The following is a 21,227-nucleotide window of genomic DNA, read 5'->3' as shown; positions in this document are numbered from 1 at the left end:
TTGCCCCCTGCTGGATGTTGGAAATAATGCAGGTTTAATTCACTTCTTTGACCCGTTTTTACTTTTCAGACCCAGATGCTACATCCATCTTTTATATACAGTCTATAGTTACAGTAAGGAGCCAATGTTGACCAGCTGACCAGTTAGAGACAGTTTTTAAAATGACAGGAGCTAAAATGAAGCCTTTCAGACACAAGATGAGAACAGTGATGTTTTTTGATGTAAACATATTCTAGTAGACCTCAAAATAAAAAATCTGTAAGTGGTCATAATATGGGCTCTTGACTGCAAAAACTCTAAACCTTACTAAGTCTATTTGTCTTATTTTTAGTCAACATGTCTGTCAAATGTCTTTTCAACGCTATGGCTTCCCACACTTGAAAAGGAAGGACTGGACTTGTGACAGGATTTCACTCAGATCTCTTCTTTATTTTAATTTAAGCAGTGAAGAAGGAGGAAGGTGGAAAACCTTTAAAACACAAAAATAAAACAAATATAAATACATATGCTTCCCCCAACTTAGTAAAGTAAGTATATTTTGTATAAACATAATCATTAATTAAACCCATAATACTCAATCAGGTTTTAAATAAACATAAATTTAGTCCTACATCTTAGAACAATGTTTTAAATTAACTAATTTTACCTGAATTATTTTATACGGATTTTACAAGCATTAAACAGATTTTACATTGGTATTTTTAAAAGTTTCTTTTAGTTCTTTGCATTTACCCATGAATTAAAAATCAAGCAAAATTCATTTAACTAATGCCATTCATAAACTATTTTCTAAACAAAGGTTTTAGCAAACAATGGACTACTTTTCATCTAATTATGTAAATAAATATTTTAAGCCAGATAAACAGTGGGTTTCTAAAATAACACAAATTGCACCTTCGCAGAATTTTTACCCACACAGATAATAATATTAACTAACAAACCAGGCAGTACAACTCAAACGTGTCCTCAAGATCACAGCCAGAAAGCACCTAAACAGAGTCCAGTGAGACATCAGCTTACCGGCAGCCTCTGTTGGTTTCATTCCTTTTCCCAGGCGTTTTTAGTCCCTGCTTTCTTTCTTTGTCCCTGTTTCCTGCTGCTGTTGCTCCGTTCACCAGCCAGAATGTCTGGTTCTCCGCTGATACTGCTTGAGTTCCTGGCGTGTGCGGCTGATTGCCTCAGTTGCGCTCACCTGCTGAGGCGCACAGCGCGCGCCCGCTGACAGGTTTCCTGTGCCGTCCGCTGCCACGCACCGGCGAAGCTAAACCCCCACCCACATGAAAAATCCAAGCAAACAGGCTGAGTGGTTAGTGCTGATTTGTGCCCTTAAAATGTTCGTTTGTGCTGCTATAGTTTCTGAGATACTACAAGTTGTGTTTTTGCGCGATGACGTCCTCACTCCCCCCAAAATTAACTACACTGGTCGTTTTTTTTTTTTTACTTTATTTGTCAAAAATACATTTTCCAGCAATAACACAGGTTGAACATCCTCAGATGTTACTTTAGTTATTATACACGTTATATACGTTAACACGTTATAAACGTCGCAGACCACAGACGTCATCAATTCGGGTCAAGGTATTTGCAGGCGGCAGCTGGTGAAAGCCATAGAAAGCCATAGAAAGCCACTGCCACAGACGGTGGTGTTGATGTCTATATGGCGCAGACCACAGACGTCATCAACCTGGGTCATGTGATCGTCTGTAAATAAAACTGGTAATATCTCAGAAACTGTAGTAGCACAAACGAATATTTTAGCAGCACAAATCAGCACAAACGAAGCACTAAAAAAGTAGACCAGTCTGGTGCATTTTGGAGCAAGCTGGGGGGATGATAACCCCTGAATGACCTAAAAAATAATCTTTAATATCTCAAAAACTATAGCAGCACAAACGAATATTTTAGCGGCACAAATCAGCACAAACGAAGCACGAACCACTCTAAAATCCTATTTGCTTGGATTTTTCATGTAGGTGGAGGGTCAGCTGGCACCAGGTGTAGCACACAGCCACACCTGATGGCAGGTCACTGCAACAACGTCTCATCCCACTATATTTAAGATAAATTCACCTAAGAGACATTTCAGCAGATGGAGGGACTTGTTTTAAGACAATGCATCTTAAATATCTTGTGAAGTCAAACAATCTTGAAATATTCTTGTTTTGAGTTGAATTTTACAAGAAAACTGTGGGTCAAAATTGACCTGTTTTAAAGTTTGAAAATGTGGGGGAAAAAATACATGTTTTCACATTGAATCATCTGATGCCCACATTTTCAACGTTTTCGGGAAATCTTTGAGCATTTTTTGGTGGAAAAAAAAGAAATGTTAAAAATGTTTCTTAAGAACATTAAATCCAGTGAATTTCACTTCAGATTTTGGGAATTTTTTTGCAGATTTTTTGGATTTTTTTCAGACAAGGAAACAATATTTTTTGGTGCCCGTAAATGAAGACAACAGGAGGGTTAATACATCTCACATTAGGAGGCTACATGAAAGCGAAAATCTATTTTTGAGTGAAAACTGCTATTTTTTTATAGCATGTCTGGCTTATTTTTAAGACACCTAAGCTTGACAATCCTGGTAAAATAGACCTTAAAATAAGTTTTCCCAGCTAATTTTGAAATCTCAAGATTCTAAATATCATATTTAAAGAAATCTTACCAAGACATTTTTCACTTGTTCTATTGGCAGATTTTTTCACTTATTTCAAGGTAAAAGTTCCTTGAAATAATTTTTTTTTTCTGGTTTTGAGACGGGCATTTTTTCCAGTGTTTAAGTTACGGTCGTTATAGAAAGCAGTACATCCAATGCTTTTAAAGCTAACATGTTAAATGCGTTTCCACACTCACATCAGAAAACAAATGTTGCCGTTGTTGCAGTGATGATCAGGTAATGAACGTTTTGGTTGGAGATCAGGGCCAGAAGAAAGGACATCTAACCTACATCAAATGTTTTCTTTATACACTCTAGAATTTAGTGGCAGCTGAACATCCTTCATCTCATCCTTCCTTACCAGGCTTATAGGAAAACCCACAGTGACCATGAAAGTCTCCCTCTAGAGCCAGCGTTGGGTTTGTCCATCCAGGGCTACTGTAGAAAGATGCAGCATGATGGACTCTGTGGAAGACGACCCTCTGCAGACATAAAGAACTCAATCCAAGGTACCAAAAACAACTGCTCCATAAATGTTGCTTTGACTGTTCGAGATTTCTAGTTGTCATCGTATGTGCAGATACTGGCACATATTTCATAGCACCCAATTTACCAGTTGTTCTTTTGTTTTGCTAGCATGTTAATGCTTATTGTAAAGATGCTACAGTTAGCGTGTTAACTCATTTACATTTATCATACTGCGGAATCCTACCATATTATTTATTGGATCCTTTCCTTCAGTTATTTAGCATGCAGTAGCTACTCTTTAGCATGCATTTAATCCATTAAATTTATCCTGAATATTAGAACTTGTCTTCAATTAATTTTTCTGTTGGGAAGCACTTTGGCTCAACGTATGTGATTTAAAATATGCTCCATTAATAACAGTGAGTTGACTAGTTGCTAACTTGCTAATATATGCTAATGTTAAACATGTTGACATGTCGTCATTTAGCTTGTTACATGCTAAATTTGTTAGCTGTGAATCTGGTCATGAGTATGAAGTTAGTATGGAGCATTAGCCCAGGTATCATGAATATATGTGTTAAATTTTACATGTAGTTGTTTGTTTTTAGATATATTAGCACTACATTCAGTGACTGACCTGTGGTGTGACAGGTGTAGGGTTGCCACCTTTCAGAAATGAAAATAAAGGACGCCCACCACGGCTCCTTGGGGCCACAGCTCAGTAAAATCGGAAAGATATTCACAGATTCAGAATTCCAGCATCAATAACTCATTATAGACGATGCCTCTTTCAAATCGTTGTGAGGTAGACAATGTGCTACAAGCCTAGTTTTATCAACAGTAGCTGTCTTTCAAGCTGCAGGAATAACATTGGTGTCAACAGGAACCAGTTGAAGGCTGCAGTGATTGTGGTGACACTACAGTACATAAGAGTTAAGTTATTGAATATTAGTGTCTCTCTTTGCTGTTGCAGCGGTTTTGCAATTTGCAGATGGACCCTGTTCACTCCATAGACACTAATGTTATTTGTGCAGCTTGAAAGACAGCTACTGTTGATAAAACTGGGCTTGTCGCATATTGTGTACCTCACAACGATGGGAAAGAGGCAACGTTTATGTTTTGACCAGTGTTGCCACCTCCTCAGTAAGGAAAGTAGCTATTGGCTGTCCTAAAAGTCCCTAGAGGTCGCTAAATGACGTCATTGCCTAATTTGCATAATTTCCCGTTTGCATGTAATTGTAATCAACGTTGTAGGAGAGACAAAAAGTGAGAAAATATGTTTCTGAACTAGAGAGTAAAGGCAGTGATTTATTTTAGTGTGACAGTGAAGAAACATTTTCATTTACATCCTGCTCTGTTAGCAGGACAGGATCTGCAGCAACTTTGGGCAATTCATCTGCAGTCTGGCCACGGAGCAATGTGGGTCTCCTCTAATCAGTGCTGCCAACTTGGCGACTTTCTAGCTAAATCTGGCGACTTTCCAAAGCCTCCTGGCGACTTTTTTTGTAAAAAGGACTAGTGACAAATCTAGCGACTTTTTCTGGCGTTTTGGAGACTCTGACATCAGTGGCGGATCTTCCGTGGGGGCAGTGCCCCCCCCCCCCCGATCTGATTGGCCACCCCGTGTGCCCCTCAAAATTTTTCGTTGGACATTTACATTACTGAAACTCCGATTTCCGACGCTCCTGAACGCAACTTCGTTGTCCGACTGCAACTGAATGCACCAATGACGTTAGTTTGATCTTTTGATTGTATTTCGTTTGGATTTGAAGAAGCTTTGAAGACGTTTCCTGATGCCGGAGGAGAAGACGAGCAGCTTTGGACCTTGGCGGTAAGAAGACTGTGGCCGTTTCTCAGCACGTAACTGTCCGGACTTACGTTCTGACGTACTCGTGAAACGTCATCATGGAGACTGCATCGGCCTAGTGTGCATAGATATGAATGAGTAGATAGGACACGTTCCTTTGAGCTGCGTGCTACGGCGAGGCTAAGCTAGCAGGGGCAAAGTTTCAGTGTATTCTGTCGATGTAGACAGCGTGGAAATGAAAGGAAAGAGATGTACATTGTAGAATTGTAGTAATTGTGGGCTGACTGATTTACTGATTATCAGTTTTTTATTTTTTACTGATTTACGGTAACAAATAAATTTAAAAATGGCGCTACTTTGGCTCTGAACCTTTATCTACCTGTGGTCGCTCTGTCTTCTGGAGTGATTTGATTGGTTACACGTCACGAATAAAACTCCTTTAACTTAACATCTGTAAACAAAACAAAAACGTATCAACAAAGTTTTCTGTTAGAGTTTGTGTTCTACTAAGTTTAACTCCAAGATTTTAAACACTTTCATTTACTGCAAATGAATATCTACTCCAAATGTCTCACTAATAATCATTATCAGCCTTAAAGACCCACAAAACACCCCTCTATACTTGACAACACTTAGTACAGTCCGGTTCCCCTTCTATAAATCTGCTTGGAATCTTCCACTTCCTGTTTGTCAAAGTGGCCTTCTACCTGGACAGGTTTTGTTGGAGCTCATGCAACAAACATTTTGGGTAACTGCACTTTAATATGGATGGATGACACTGAATTAGAGTCTGTTTTAATGAGACTGAGTTAAGATGTGTAGCTCTGTCATTAAATAGGAAATTATTTCTCAGAATTCACAGAGAAAAGTCTGAAATGTTTGCTAGGTTAGCGTCCCACATGTTCTTTGGCTCAGCTAAAGCTAACTCTCTCCAACTTGTGGATCTCTTTAGTTGCTTGTTGTTAAAATATCTTGCTAGAGGTGCTGAAGCTCAGACAGTCTGAGATGTTTGTTCAAAATAAGCTCATTCTCAAGTCTGATCTGAACTGTCCTCTTTTGTTTGAACTTTCCCTAAACTTAGGAGTTAATGACAGAGCAGCACATCCAGACTCAGTCTCATTTATGTAGAGATTAAACTTCAGTGTCATTCATTGATGGTAAAGTGCAGTTTTTCAAATGTTTGTTGCACGTGCTCCCGACCAAACCAGTCCAGGTGGAAGACGATGTGAAGAGAAAGCTCCAGAGGATGAATATCACACTTTTACGTTGGAAATAAATGTCCTTTAATTAGACGTTGTCATGCAAAAGTTGGGTTTCCCTTTAATGATGTTCAAATCTTTGTTGAGTGTTTTGTTGATGTTGGTTTCTAAATGTTTTCTGACACTCGGCCCCAAAGATTAAAACCTTCTACGGCTCACAAGCTGCAACAATTCACACATTATCAACTATCTTTCTGACTAAACTAAGATAAAAAGTGAAAAACTGCCTGATTCCTGCATCATGAATGTAAATCTTTCTGGTTTTTATGACAGTAAACTGAATATACTTGGGTTTGACATTTTATAAACCAAAACAAGAAATAAATTAGTGGCGAAAACAATCAACAGATTAATGGACAAAGAAAATGTGTTTTCCAACATTACAAGATACATACAATTTGAATTCAATTTTATTTATATAACGCCAGTTACAGGTCAAATTGTCTCAAGACGCTTTATTTTTATATTTTTTGTCATATTTAAAATATGACAAAGTAAGAAATTTAAACCTCTTGACTAATCCATTTTATTATTTGGTTTTTAAGAGACTAATGGACAGCTAAAATAACTTTCTAAACTACAACTAATAAACATGAGGTCAAATAGAAGGAAGAGTTTTAAATACTGCAGTCCCACGACGACAAGAATAAAGTTTGTCAACAAAAGGTAAATCTGCTGGTGAATTCCATTGAAGTCCTAATAAATGACAATAAAGTGTGATACTAAAGGTTTGTGGTGCTAAAAATCTCCAAGTAAAGATATGAAGTTGAACATCTGGATGGAGGTTGATAAAAGTTGACGTCCCTTCATTTCTCTGGAGCGACTCCATGGATTTTCTGGATGGTGGTTAAAGACCTGCTCTTCTAGTGGTCTTCCTTCTAGTCGCTGTAAAAAGTCAGTCCATCCTGGCCGACTTCAACACCTCTTCATGACAACTTGTTCTGCCACCGACCTGGTGGAAACTCCAGAAACTCGGGAAAACCTGTCGAGACTCGAAAAACTCGTGGAGACTCGAAGAACTCGTCGGGCGGAGGAAGGTGTGGTGGGGGAGTCTGGGTGGAGTCAGGGCGGAGAGTAGGCGGGGAGGTGGGTGGCGGCCTCCCCCCCCTCTACTCCCCCCACCTCCCCGCCTACTCTCCGCCCTGACTCCACCCAGACTCCGCCTTGGCTCCACCCATGTGGTCACTTGAGGAACTACGATGCCAAAGGGACGACGAAATTATTTCTTTGTATCTGATCTGTAGCTCAGTGAGTTAAGGATTTGCCTATGGAGCTGCAGGTCGCTGGTTCAAGACCAGACCCTGCTTAGGTTTTTATCAAAATCCTGACAAAGACGAAGAAAGAAAATTGCCAGTGGCGGGTCTCGAACCCGCGACCTTCCAGTCACTAGTCTATCCTCTTATCCCCCTGAGCTACTCGCTCAGATACAAATTCTTCTTTTTTTTGCGCATTTATCATCTATTTTTTGTCGTGTTCGAGTTTTTTTTTAACTCGTGTCTCGACTCGACCGTTTTTCTCAGGAGGTTGGGCTTCAGCCTTTGTGCTGGAGGGTGGAACCCTCAGTTCCAAGACTTTCCAAAGCCTCCACACCTCCCGAGTCCTCAGGACCTGAGCTTTCACACAGTCTGAGGGCTGAAATTTTCTAAGTCCCACAGTAGATCTCTGTTAGTTTGAACCTTCAGACAGTCCAAGGACTGATATCTTCCAAGTTCCTGAGTAATTCTCTGTTAGTTTGAACCTTCAGACAGTCCGAGGACTGATATCTTCCAAGTTCCTGAGTAGTTCTCTGTTAGTTTGAACCTTCAGACAGTCTGAGGACTGAAGTTTTAAAAGTTTCTCAGTACTTCTCTGTTAGTTTGAACCTTCAGACAGTCTGAGGACTGAAGTTTTAAAAGTTTCTCAGTACTTCTCTGTTAGTTTGAACATTTTGGTTAACAGAAGCCTTAAAACTTGTGACCATGAGTCTTGATTTCACATTTAGACCATCCATCTGAGTTCTTCGTAGACCTTCACCTGTGGGTTTTTTAGAAATACTAAACAAACTTTGATTCTCTTCACTGAACAGTAAAGTTTGTGGAGATCAGAAGGTAACATTAGTTTGATCGGTGCCTTCAACTACTAGTAGACTTTATCTGGAAAGCAGTTTTCTGAAATGAGTTCTTAGTAAATCTGTCCACAATCAAACCAAGAACATAGAAAGAGGAAATGTTTGAAGAAACAACTTGATGTTTTCATTTCAGACTAGAAAACACTGTAAGACCTTTATCTGTTTTTGCTCTTTTTGATCGTTTTATTGTTTCTTCTGTTTAATTTGATCTTCTAAAGTTTAACTGGTGTCTTTTCAAATGTTTTGTCTTTAGTTTGATTCTTCTTCAATGTTTAGTTTTGCTCTTTTCTCACCTTTTATTCTTTTCTAAGGTCTGATTGGATTTCCAAATGTTTTGTCTTTTTAATGTTAAATTGTTGTTTTTTCAAATGTTTTATCGGCTTGTTTGAAAAATTTCCTTTTCTTTCCCAGTGTTTAATTTTTAGATTAAATCTTTGTTAAGGTTTTTCTTTTTAAATGTTTTACCACCTTTTAATGTTTAATTTTTCTTTTTAAATGCTTCATCGTATTTTCCTCATTAATTCCTATTTAGAGTTTTATTGTCTTTAAGATTTAATTTTCTAATAAAACATTTAATTTTTTTAATTAAATGCTTTGTCTTTTTAAAGGTTTAATAATCTAATTAAATGTTTTGTATTTTTTTAAATGTTTAATATTCTTGTTTAATTGTATTTTTTAAATGTTTGTCTAAAATATTTCATTTTTAATGTTTAATATTTTCGTTTTAAAAATTTTGTTTAATTTCATAATTACATGTTTTGTATCTTCTGTTTAATTATCTAATTAAATATTTGGTCTGTTTAATATAATTTAATTGTATTTAATGTTTAATTTTCTTTCTAAAAGTTTTATTATATTAAATGTTTTTTTCCTTTGATTTAATTGATTTTTTTACTGTAGTTTATTTCTTTAATCTTTTTTTCTGTCAAGATTTTAACCCCAACCTTAAAAATGAAACAAACCCTTAAATCACAATGAAAATACTTCTGTTGTCACAATCATGAGTTAGTCAATTATTCAGTTTATCAATTCAACTTTATTTGTTTAGCACCTTTCACACAGATGACAGAACTAAACAAGCAAAGAGAAAAAAACTGCTAAAACTATGATTAAAACTCAAAAACATATTTTTTAAAAAAAGATTTAACATGGTAATAAAATATGTTGTGTCCAGGGGATGGAGGGAGTTTATTGAAGTCTTCTTGGGCTCACATGGGAAATCATTTAAAATATAAACTTGATATTCAGTCTAAGGAAACTGCAGAGCGACAGAAGAATCAACAATATCTCCTGTTTTCTCCTTTAATGAGTCGACTCTTCTTGTGCTTTCAGACCAAAGAACTACAGACTCTTCACAACCTGCTCAAACTCTTGGTACAGGACCTCACCACACGGGTCAAGAAGGTTTCCGTCTCATTTCTACTCTGAAGCTCACTTTCTCCTGCTCAAACTGCTGACAAATGTTTCTGCTGCTCTAAAGTCTGGTCTCCAGAACTTCCTAAAAACTCTCAAAGTCTCTTCTGCTGCAGGTTGCTTTGTAGAACTGTTGCAGAAAACCTCACTAAACCACATGGAGGGGCCTCAAGATAGTCGTCCAAATGAAACCATACAAAAACCAAACTAGCACAACCCAAACGCTAAAGTCTCCTGCAGCCTACCATAGAACCTCTGAGAACAGAGAATCAGGACAGGAACTCTTACCTTCTGGACAACCAACGTTGGTTCACAAACAAGAATACAGAATGTGTCTGACCAGAAACCTCTAAAGACTCACTACAGCCAAGATAAAGACACAACTCAGCTGCAGCAAATCCACTAATCACTGCACACATTAGCACCATGTGCTAACTGTGGCTAAAGAACCACATTTACCAAGACAACTATCTGGTACAAAGCCCTAAAACACACCAAGAAACACATTAAAGACAATTTTACTGCTGGAAGCTGCAAGCCAACGCCTCAAAAACACACTAAAGCAACGGAGTCAAACCCGGTTCACTGGTGAAGGGAAGCAGAGGAAATGTTTGTCTGCAGCTAAATAAAGCAGAAAGACACTGAGCTGCTCAGGTGTTCCTGATAACACCAAGCTGCTCAGGTGTTCCTGATAACACCAAGCAGCCACCTGGACAGCCAATAGGAACACAGCTTCCTGGAAGTCCAGAGGGCTGGCTTAGTCAAGGAAATTTAGTTTAAAGTTGAAGCAGAAAGTTAATAAAGAAAGTTGAAAGCCACCTTCTGATACCTGAAATCTCTGAGTTTTCACACAAAGAACACCTGAACATGTCAAACTGGCTTCATAGTAGAACCATCATTGTAAAAACGTCATAGTATGGTGTGTTGCTGAAAAAACACTGGACTTCCAGGAAGCTGTGTTCCTATTGGCTGTCCAGGTGGCTGCTTGGTGTTATCAGGAACACCTGAGCAGCTCAGTGTCTTCCTGCTTTATTTAGCTGCAGACAAACATTTCCTCTGCTTCCCTTCACCAGTGAACCGGGTTTGACTCCGTTGCTTTAGTGTGTTTTTGAGGCATTGGCTTGCAGCTTCCAGCAGTAAAATTGTCTTTAATGTGTTTCTTGGTGTGTTTTAGGGCTTTGTACTGGATAGTTGTCTTGGTAAATGTGGTTCTTTAGCCATAGTTAGCACATGGTGCTAGTGTGTGCAGTGATTAGTGGATTTGCTGCAGCTGAGTTGTGTCTTTATCTTGGCTGTAGTGAGTCTTTAGGGGTTTCTGGTCAGACACATTCTGTATTCTTGTTTGTGAACCAACGTTGGTTGTCCAGAAGGTAAGAGTTCCTGTCCTGATTCTCTGTTCTCAGAGGTTCTATGGTAGGCTGCAGGAGACTTTAGCGTTTGGGTTGTGCTAGTTTGGTTTTTGTATGGTTTCATTTGGACGACTATCTTGAGGCCCCTCCATGTGGTTTAGTGAGGTTTTCTGCAACAGTTCTACAAAGCAACCTGCAGCAGAAGAGACTTTGAGAGTTTTTAGGAAGTTCTGGAGACCAGACTTTAGAGCAGCAGAAACATTTGTCAGCAGTTTGAGCAGGAGAAGGTGAGCTTCAGAGTAGAAATGAGACGGAAACCTTCTTGACCCGTGTGGTGAGGTCCTGTACCAAGAGTTTGAGCAGGTTGTGAAGAGTCTGTAGTTCTTTGGTCTGAAAGCACAAGAAGAGTCTATTCATTAAAGGAAAAAACAGGAGATACTGTTGGTTCTTCTGTCGCTCTGCAGTTTCCTTAGACTGAATATCAAGTTTATATTTTAAATGATTTCCCATGTGAGCCCAAGAAGACTTCAATAAACTCCCTCCATCCCCTGGACACAACATATTTTATTACCATGTTAAATCTTTTTTTAAAAAATATGTTTTTGAGTTTTAATCATAGTTTTAGCAGTTTTTTTCTCTTTGCTTGTTTAGTTCTGTCATCTGTGTGAAAGGTGCTAAACAAATAAAGTTGAATTGATAAACTGAATAATTGACTAACTCATGATTGTGACAACAGAAGTATTTTCATTGTGATTTAAGGGTTTGTTTCATTTTTAAGGTTGGGGTTAAAATCTTGACAGAAAAAAAGATTAAAGAAATAAACTACAGTAAAAAAAATCAATTAAATCAAAGGAAAAAAACATTTAATATAATAAAACTTTTAGAAAGAAAATTAAACATTAAATACAATTAAATTATATTAAACAGACCAAATATTTAATTAGATAATTAAACAGAAGATACAAAACATGTAATTATGAAATTAAACAAAATTTTTAAAACGAAAATATTAAACATTAAAAATGAAATATTTTAGACAAACATTTAAAAAATACAATTAAACAAGAATATTAAACATTTAAAAAAATACAAAACATTTAATTAGATTATTAAACCTTTAAAAAGACAAAGCATTTAATTAAAAAAATTAAATGTTTTATTAGAAAATTAAATCTTAAAGACAATAAAACTCTAAATAGGAATTAATGAGGAAAATACGATGAAGCATTTAAAAAGAAAAATTAAACATTAAAAGGTGGTAAAACATTTAAAAAGAAAAACCTTAACAAAGATTTAATCTAAAAATTAAACACTGGGAAAGAAAAGGAAATTTTTCAAACAAGCCGATAAAACATTTGAAAAAACAACAATTTAACATTAAAAAGACAAAACATTTGGAAATCCAATCAGACCTTAGAAAAGAATAAAAGGTGAGAAAAGAGCAAAACTAAACATTGAAGAAGAATCAAACTAAAGACAAAACATTTGAAAAGACACCAGTTAAACTTTAGAAGATCAAATTAAACAGAAGAAACAATAAAACGATCAAAAAGAGCAAAAACAGATAAAGGTCTTACAGTGTTTTCTAGTCTGAAATGAAAACATCAAGTTGTTTCTTCAAACATTTCCTCTTTCTATGTTCTTGGTTTGATTGTGGACAGATTTACTAAGAACTCATTTCAGAAAACTGCTTTCCAGATAAAGTCTACTAGTAGTTGAAGGCACCGATCAAACTAATGTTACCTTCTGATCTCCACAAACTTTACTGTTCAGTGAAGAGAATCAAAGTTTGTTTAGTATTTCTAAAAAACCCACAGGTGAAGGTCTACGAAGAACTCAGATGGATGGTCTAAATGTGAAATCAAGACTCATGGTCACAAGTTTTAAGGCTTCTGTTAACCAAAATGTTCAAACTAACAGAGAAGTACTGAGAAACTTTTAAAACTTCAGTCCTCAGACTGTCTGAAGGTTCAAACTAACAGAGAAGTACTGAGAAACTTTTAAAACTTCAGCCCTCAGACTGTCTAAAGGTTCAAACTAACAGAGAACTACTCAGGAACTTAGAAGATATCAGTCCTCAGACTGTCTGAAGGTTCAAACTAACAGAGAACTACTCAGGAACTTGGAAGATATCAGTCCTTGGACTGTCTGAAGGTTCAAACTAACAGAGAATTACTCAGGAACTTGGAAGATATCAGTCCTTGGACTGTCTGAAGGTTCAAACTAACAGAGATCTACTGTGGGACTTAGAAAATTTCAGCCCTCAGACTGTGTGAAAGCTCAGGTCCTGAGGACTCGGGAGGTGTGGAGGCTTTGGAAAGTCTTGGAACTGAGGGTTCCACCCTCCAGCACAAAGGCTGAAGCCCAACCTCCTGAGAAAAACGGTCGAGTCGAGACACGAGTTAAAAAAAAACTCGAACACGACAAAAAATAGATGATAAATGCGCAAAAAAAAGAAGAATTTGTATCTGAGCGAGTAGCTCAGGGGGATAAGAGGATGGACTAGTGACTGGAAGGTCGCAGGTTCGAGACCCGCCACTGGCAATTTTCTTTCTTCGTCTTTGTCAGGATTTTGATAAAAACCTAAGAAGGGTCTGGTCTTGAACCAGCGACCTGCAGCTCCATAGGCAAATCCTTAACTCACTGAGCTACAGATCAGATACAAAGAAATAATTTCGTCGTCCCTTTGGCATCGTAGTTCCTCAAGTGACCACATGGGTGGAGCCAAGGCGGAGTCTGGGTGGAGTCAGGGCGGAGAGTAGGCGGGGAGGTGGGGGGAGTAGAGGGGGGGGAGGCCGCCACCCACCTCCCCGCCTACTCTCCGCCCTGACTCCACCCAGACTCCCCCACCACACCTTCCTCCGCCCGACGAGTTCTTCGAGTCTCCACGAGTTTTTCGAGTCTCGACAGGTTTTCCCGAGTTTCTGGAGTTTCCACCAGGTCGGTGGCAGAACAAGTTGTCATGAAGAGGTGTTGAAGTCGGCCAGGATGGACTGACTTTTTACAGCGACTAGAAGGAAGACCACTAGAAGAGCAGGTCTTTAACCACCATCCAGAAAATCCATGGAGTCGCTCCAGAGAAATGAAGGGACGTCAACTTTTATCAACCTCCATCCAGATGTTCAACTTCATATCTTTACTTGGAGATTTTTAGCACCACAAACCTTTAGTATCACACTTTATTGTCATTTATTAGGACTTCAATGGAATTCACCAGCAGATTTACCTTTTGTTGACAAACTTTATTCTTGTCGTCGTGGGACTGCAGTATTTAAAACTCTTCCTTCTATTTGACCTCATGTTTATTAGTTGTAGTTTAGAAAGTTATTTTAGCTGTCCATTAGTCTCTTAAAAACCAAATAATAAAATGGATTAGTCAAGAGGTTTAAATTTCTTACTTTGTCATATTTTAAATATGACAAAAAATATAAAAATAAAGCGTCTTGAGACAATTTGACCTGTAACTGGCGTTATATAAATAAAATTGAATTCAAATTGTATGTATCTTGTAATGTTGGAAAACACATTTTCTTTGTCCATTAATCTGTTGATTGTTTTCGCCACTAATTTATTTCTTGTTTTGGTTTATAAAATGTCAAACCCAAGTATATTCAGTTTACTGTCATAAAAACCAGAAAGATTTACATTCATGATGCAGGAATCAGGCAGTTTTTCACTTTTTATCTTAGTTTAGTCAGAAAGATAGTTGATAATGTGTGAATTGTTGCAGCTTGTGAGCCGTAGAAGGTTTTAATCTTTGGGGCCGAGTGTCAGAAAACATTTAGAAACCAACATCAACAAAACACTCAACAAAGATTTGAACATCATTAAAGGGAAACCCAACTTTTGCATGACAACGTCTAATTAAAGGACATTTATTTCCAACGTAAAAGTGTGATATTCATCCTCTGGAGCTTTCTCTTCACATCGTCTTCCACCTGGACTGGTTTGGTCGGGAGCACGTGCAACAAACATTTGAAAAACTGCACTTTACCATCAATGAATGACACTGAAGTTTAATCTCTACATAAATGAGACTGAGTCTGGATGTGCTGCTCTGTCATTAACTCCTAAGTTTAGGGAAAGTTCAAACAAAAGAGGACAGTTCAGATCAGACTTGAGAATGAGCTTATTTTGAACAAACATCTCAGACTGTCTGAGCTTCAGCACCTCTAGCAAGATATTTTAACAACAAGCAACTAAAGAGATCCACAAGTTGGAGAGAGTTAGCTTTAGCTGAGCCAAAGAACATGTGGGACGCTAACCTAGCAAACATTTCAGACTTTTCTCTGTGAATTCTGAGAAATAATTTCCTATTTAATGACAGAGCTACACATCTTAACTCAGTCTCATTAAAACAGACTCTAATTCAGTGTCATCCATCCATATTAAAGTGCAGTTACCCAAAATGTTTGTTGCATGAGCTCCAACAAAACCTGTCCAGGTAGAAGGCCACTTTGACAAACAGGAAGTGGAAGATTCCAAGCAGATTTATAGAAGGGGAACCGGACTGTACTAAGTGTTGTCAAGTATAGAGGGGTGTTTTGTGGGTCTTTAAGGCTGATAATGATTATTAGTGAGACATTTGGAGTAGATATTCATTTGCAGTAAATGAAAGTGTTTAAAATCTTGGAGTTAAACTTAGTAGAACACAAACTCTAACAGAAAACTTTGTTGATACGTTTTTGTTTTGTTTACAGATGTTAAGTTAAAGGAGTTTTATTCGTGACGTGTAACCAATCAAATCACTCCAGAAGACAGAGCGACCACAGGTAGATAAAGGTTCAGAGCCAAAGTAGCGCCATTTTTAAATTTATTTGTTACCGTAAATCAGTAAAAAATAAAAAACTGATAATCAGTAAATCAGTCAGCCCACAATTACTACAATTCTACAATGTACATCTCTTTCCTTTCATTTCCACGCTGTCTACATCGACAGAATACACTGAAACTTTGCCCCTGCTAGCTTAGCCTCGCATTAGCACGCAGCTCAAAGGAACGTGTCCTATCTACTCATTCATATCTATGCACACTAGGCCGATGCAGTCTCCATGATGACGTTTCACGAGTACGTCAGAACGTAAGTCCGGACAGTTACGTGCTGAGAAACGGCCACAGTCTTCTTACCGCCAAGGTTTAAGCTCTCCTCCGGCATCAGGAAACGTCTTCAAAGCTTCTTCAAATCCAAACGAAATACCAATCAAAAGATCAAACTAACGTCATTGGTGCATTCAGTTGCAGTCGGACAACGAAGTTGCGTTCAGGAGCGTCGGAAATCGGAGTTTCAGTAATGTAAATGTCCAACGAAAAATTTTGAGGGGCACACGGGGTGGCCAATCAGATCACGGGGGGGGGGGCACTTTGGCTCAACGTCTGTGATTTAAAATATGCTCCATTAATAACAGTGACTTGACTAGTTGCTAACTTGCTAATATACGCTAATGTTAAACATGTTGACATGTCGTCATTTAGCTTGTTACATGCTAAATTTGTTAGCTGTGAATCTGGTCATGAGTATGAAGTTAGTATGGAGCATTAGCCCAGGTATCATGAATATATGTGTTAAATTTTACATGTAGTTTTGTTTGTTTTTAGATATATTAGCACTACCTTCGGTGGCTGACCTGTGGTACAGTGATGACCTGTGGTGTGACAGGTGAGGTGTTGTATATGTCCTCTAGTCAGAGTTGATAACGGGTGTTGTTTGAATCATCGTTATAAACACACACAGAACATCATGTTTAATTTAAAAAAGGTAGAAGGTCTTTATTAATGTACAGTCCTTTGTTTATCCACAATCACCATCTACTTCAGTGAGTCCATATCCTTATGTGTGTTTAGCTGTTTGTTAGTTTCATGTTAGGCCAGTATCAGAAAACAGTCATGAAAAGCAATTTGTTCTGTACCGCACATACATTCTGTAAAAGATGGATGTCACCTTTGGGTTTGAAAAGGGAAATCAGTGTTAAAATTATGATTTGTCACCTCAGCAAACATTTTCCCGGTCAGTTTATGGTCTCAACTGGTAGTTTGGAGACTCCTTCAATATGCATGATGTTTATTTAATAAATTATGGTACCATTTAGAGTCCAGCCCCCCTGCAACCCTACACAGGATTAAACGATGTATGGATTATAGATGGATGGGTGGTATCATTTAGAGTCAACTGGACCATAAAGCAGGGTGTGCTTTAACCCTTTAATGCTCAACAGATACCCATTTTCCATTGAATATTGGTCACTTTTGCCTCATGTTGTGCATCAAAGGGTTAAGGTGGGGCTACATTGTGATTCACTACAATAAGTGTTTGTGTAGTGACCTTGAGTTCTGGGTCAGATAGTAAACTACCAAATTTAAAGTTTTGAAGCATTTTTCCACATCTTGTTGGCTCCGTCCATGTTCCACAGACCATCTATGGTGCTGTAATGTGGTGTAATTAGACCGTCATGGTGGATGCTACAAAATGGCATCTGGTAAATCCACCTGGCTAAAAGTACAAAACACAACAACACATTTAAGAATTAAATTGAAGGAAGCAGGTAGGAGTTTATGCTCATATCCTTTTATAAACAAAAAAAATCGTTGGGGTGCTCGTTTAGATCTGTTAAAGTTGGCCGTTGACTGTAAAATGTGAGTAATATGAAGCCGTATATTACCTCTTCCATCCACCAGGCCGGTTACCCCAGTTCCCTGTGATTGTTATTCTGGTAGATCGTCCTCTCATCTTCACAGAAGCAACCTTCCAGCGACCCCCAGATGTAAGAACATGGTTGTGTGTTTCTGCAAGCAGCCTCATCTATATTCATCCCCACGGGCCACCTAAAGATACGTATTAACTTCAGGGGCCTCGGGCTGGGTGTGCAGGGGCTGCCTAATTACACAAGTGTTATCTTAGGGGGCACAGATAGAAAACAGATTAGAGCACCCAGGAGCATTCAGCCACAAACACACCGACGGTTTTTCTTTCAGAAGAGAACACGTATAATGGCCTGGATAGTCAAATGAGAGAGGTAGTAATGGAAATCATCTGTCAGGCAGAGGTGTTTCACTCAGTGAGCGACATATTGTAGACAAAATAAAAGGTACAACACAGTAAGCATGTGTAGTAGCAAACAGTACAAGATGGGAAAGTAGCATACGGTACTATTAAAATGTGCCTAAATACATTCATAGTGCAGACAAAACAATCAGGACCTTTACTTTCTAGTAGCTTGCTGTAATATACCATTTAATATTATATAGTAACACATCATCTAATGTAGTACATCTGTTTACCTCTGGATTTCTAATAGTTTAAATCTGGTTAGGTGACCTTACCTCCTGTAAAGCTCTGAGAGACCACCCTGATTGTTAAAAGCCATAGATATAAAATAGTAGCTTTATTTCTATGGTAAAAGTGCTTTATAAACAGACTCGTTTACAGCTACAGTATAATGTGTTACAGGAGACTGGATCCATTCTAACGCTGCGTGACTAAAAGACTAAAAGCTCACAACCAAACGATGTCTGAGAGAACGGACTGATCGTTAAAAAAAAAATACAAAGTAGGTGGCAGACGTCGTTACTGTGCATGTGCAAAAAAAGGCCTTGGCAAGGTGAAAAATAGAAATACTCTACTTTGAATAGTAATACTATTAACTGTATATAAAAATGCTGAACTGCTGTCCCAAGAGTCCCAAACCGTCTTGGTTCAAACAGTGGAGATCCCTTTGGCACCTTGCTAGTTTCCTGTTAGTCAGTGAGTCTGAAGGTCTGAGGAGGACTCTGCTCCGTTTCTTTGACCTCCGTCTTCAGCGAGGGGAGCGCCATCTCCGTTATCGTCCATGAGGAAACAGTGTTCTGATGTCAGGTCGACTTCCACAGAGGGTTATTATAGATCCAACCGTCTCCCTGCACAGTGAAGAGGAAAAAAAAAAAACATTTGAGAGAATAGCAACTGTCAATTACTGAAGCAGACTCAGAGGGTCGGATCTGTAAAACTTTCAAAAGAAAGACCAATTTAAATCCAACCCAGAAACACAAATAGTGCTATATAAGCATGTAGGTTCCGATACACTGAAGTTGAAGCATTTCTTATTGACCCTGCAGAAGCTGTCCCAAAGGCCCGGGATGAAGGTTCGCTCCTTGTGCCAGAAGTATCGGCAGAAACTGCAGATAAATCTTCTGTCCAGCTTTAATCTCACAGTGTAAAGTTCTGCCTCCTACTTCATCATATCAGGGCTGAGACGTTCCCCGAAGCTACAAAAAAGGCTTATTTTAGAGTCAGGAAACAGATTCGTTGGGTTCATGAAATTTCAAAATGTTGCTGGAACTATTTGGGCTTCAGTTCCAGCAGATAATCTGGATGGATTTTTGCTGTAATCAGTTTTCAGAAGCACCAGGTTCTACTGAAGTAGTAATCCATTTGAAAGCTGTTCAGTGAGGTCTAGATGACCTAAAACTGCTAATACCTGGAGTGGAAAGTACAGCAAGCACTGCAATTAAAAAAATAAAACAGTTTTGATTGGATTCTGAATATATATCATTAAAACTGTTAATAATGAGATGATGTATAACAGACTAATGAGGTTGTCATGACATCCAGTGATGCAAACAAAAAGGTAAATATTAAAGATAAGTCAGCATACTTATTTTTGCCAATTCTAATCATAGCCTTGACTTCTCTTTCTGCTTCTTTAAGATGTTTACCTCCTTACTTCTGACTGACTCGTGGTGTGGATAGCAGTGAAACTGCCTGGGGAGGACTCTCAGGACTACCTTGTATGTAGCTGGTAAGTGGCGCCATTAACCACCATCCCTGTTGAGAAATGGATGTTGTAGTTTAACATTCGTCTATCAAACCAACTGTTTTCTCTGTCCAGAATGTGGACATCCCTGAGTCCTTTATCTGTCAGATAAAGGTGAGCTGCTGATGTTCTTATTTATGGAACAGTTGTTTAGTCTGTCCTTAATACAGGTCTGTCCACTCCTCGCTGCATTGAGCTGCACATAGAACGTTGCTCTATTTATTGCTTCATCCTCAGGACAGACTGTGTTTTGTCTAAGAATATTGCTGGGTTGGAGCTGCACTGGTATGTTGTGTTTGGAGAGAATTCTTTTAAGTTTTACAGACATTCCAGCTACATAGGAGAGGAAAATGCTGGTTTACCAAATCTGTTTCACCAAACCTCCAGCTTACGTTCCAGTGGCTAATGGAAGCCAAACAGCTGTTATTGGTCTGTGTTTGTAGGTTTCAGGCAAAGAAAATGTTGAGGTTTCTGTCCAGCACAGTTCATACAGACTTGACAGTCTCCTTTTCAAACTTGATGTTGCTGTCAGCAGACTTGATATATTCTGTGAAGGATTCTACTCATGAGGTTCCATCCCTGGAACTGAACCAGCAGTCTGGTGGTGTTACCTTCAAAGACCTTAAAGTTCTGTTTTCCATTCCCTGCAGGTATACATCAGCCACAGTGGATTACGCTGGAGAACCAAAGTGAAGTGAAGGTTCTATTGTTCAGATTATTCCACTTGTTGGACGACATACTAAACGATGACGTTTTTGGTCACATTTTGGACGACATACTAAACTGTGACGTTTTTGGTGATATTTTGGACCACATACTAAACTATGACGTTTTTGTCAAATTTTGGACCACATACTAAACTGTGACATTTTTGGTGATAATTTGGACGACATACAGCATTACACTAACAAAGGCAGGGAAGGAGGCTGCAGCCAGTAAACAATGGCCAAGGAGGCATACAATCAGACAAAAACTCCACAAAGCATCCTTAAAGTTAGCTGGAACCTGCTTTTCTGAGGAAATCAAATACAAAACTAGTAAAATAACACCGTACGTTGAAGGGTTTGGAAGCAGAGTGGTCTAACCCTGTTTCTGTAGTTTTTCAGAATAAAGAGTTCAAAGTTGTGAGAATAGTCGAACATTCAAAGTGCTACTGTAACGCTGGGTTTGGGTTGTGAATTTGACCACTTTGCCACTTAAAATCTAGACCATAAAATATTACAGAATTTTTTGTGGGTTAGACCACTCTGCTTCTAACCCCTTCTGTTGTTGACTGAAGCAAACCAACTAAAACCGAGAGAAAATGAGAATTAAGTCCTTGCTGAACTGTTAAGAACATATGAAATGTTGTTAGAACTTAACTGTAATGATTTAACACTATGATG

General features: G+C 38.3%; 2 long non-coding RNA genes across 2 annotated transcripts; one reads left to right on the top strand and one right to left on the bottom strand.

The window, feature by feature from the left end:
- The first annotated feature begins 2,920 nt into the window (after window positions 1-2,920).
- Window positions 2,921-20,630, top strand: LOC129350732 (uncharacterized). The gene is made up of 3 exons (XR_008604220.1): window positions 2,921-3,162; window positions 16,652-19,827; window positions 20,493-20,630. It is a non-coding gene; the product is annotated as an uncharacterized LOC129350732 (long non-coding RNA).
- On the bottom strand, window positions 16,797-20,506 carry LOC118469758 (uncharacterized). Its single transcript, XR_008604219.1, has 2 exons — window positions 19,745-20,506; window positions 16,797-18,946 (listed from the first exon to the last, which is right to left on the bottom strand). It is a non-coding gene; the product is annotated as an uncharacterized LOC118469758 (long non-coding RNA).
- Window positions 20,631-21,227: the final 597 nt, after the last annotated feature.

The sequence above is a fragment of the Amphiprion ocellaris genome, chromosome 15, assembly GCF_022539595.1.
Source record: "Amphiprion ocellaris isolate individual 3 ecotype Okinawa chromosome 15, ASM2253959v1, whole genome shotgun sequence".
Lineage (NCBI taxonomy): Eukaryota > Metazoa > Chordata > Actinopteri > Pomacentridae > Amphiprion > Amphiprion ocellaris.
The sequence above is the reverse complement of the archived record's forward strand: the minus strand, read 5'-3'. Positions and strand labels throughout refer to the sequence as shown.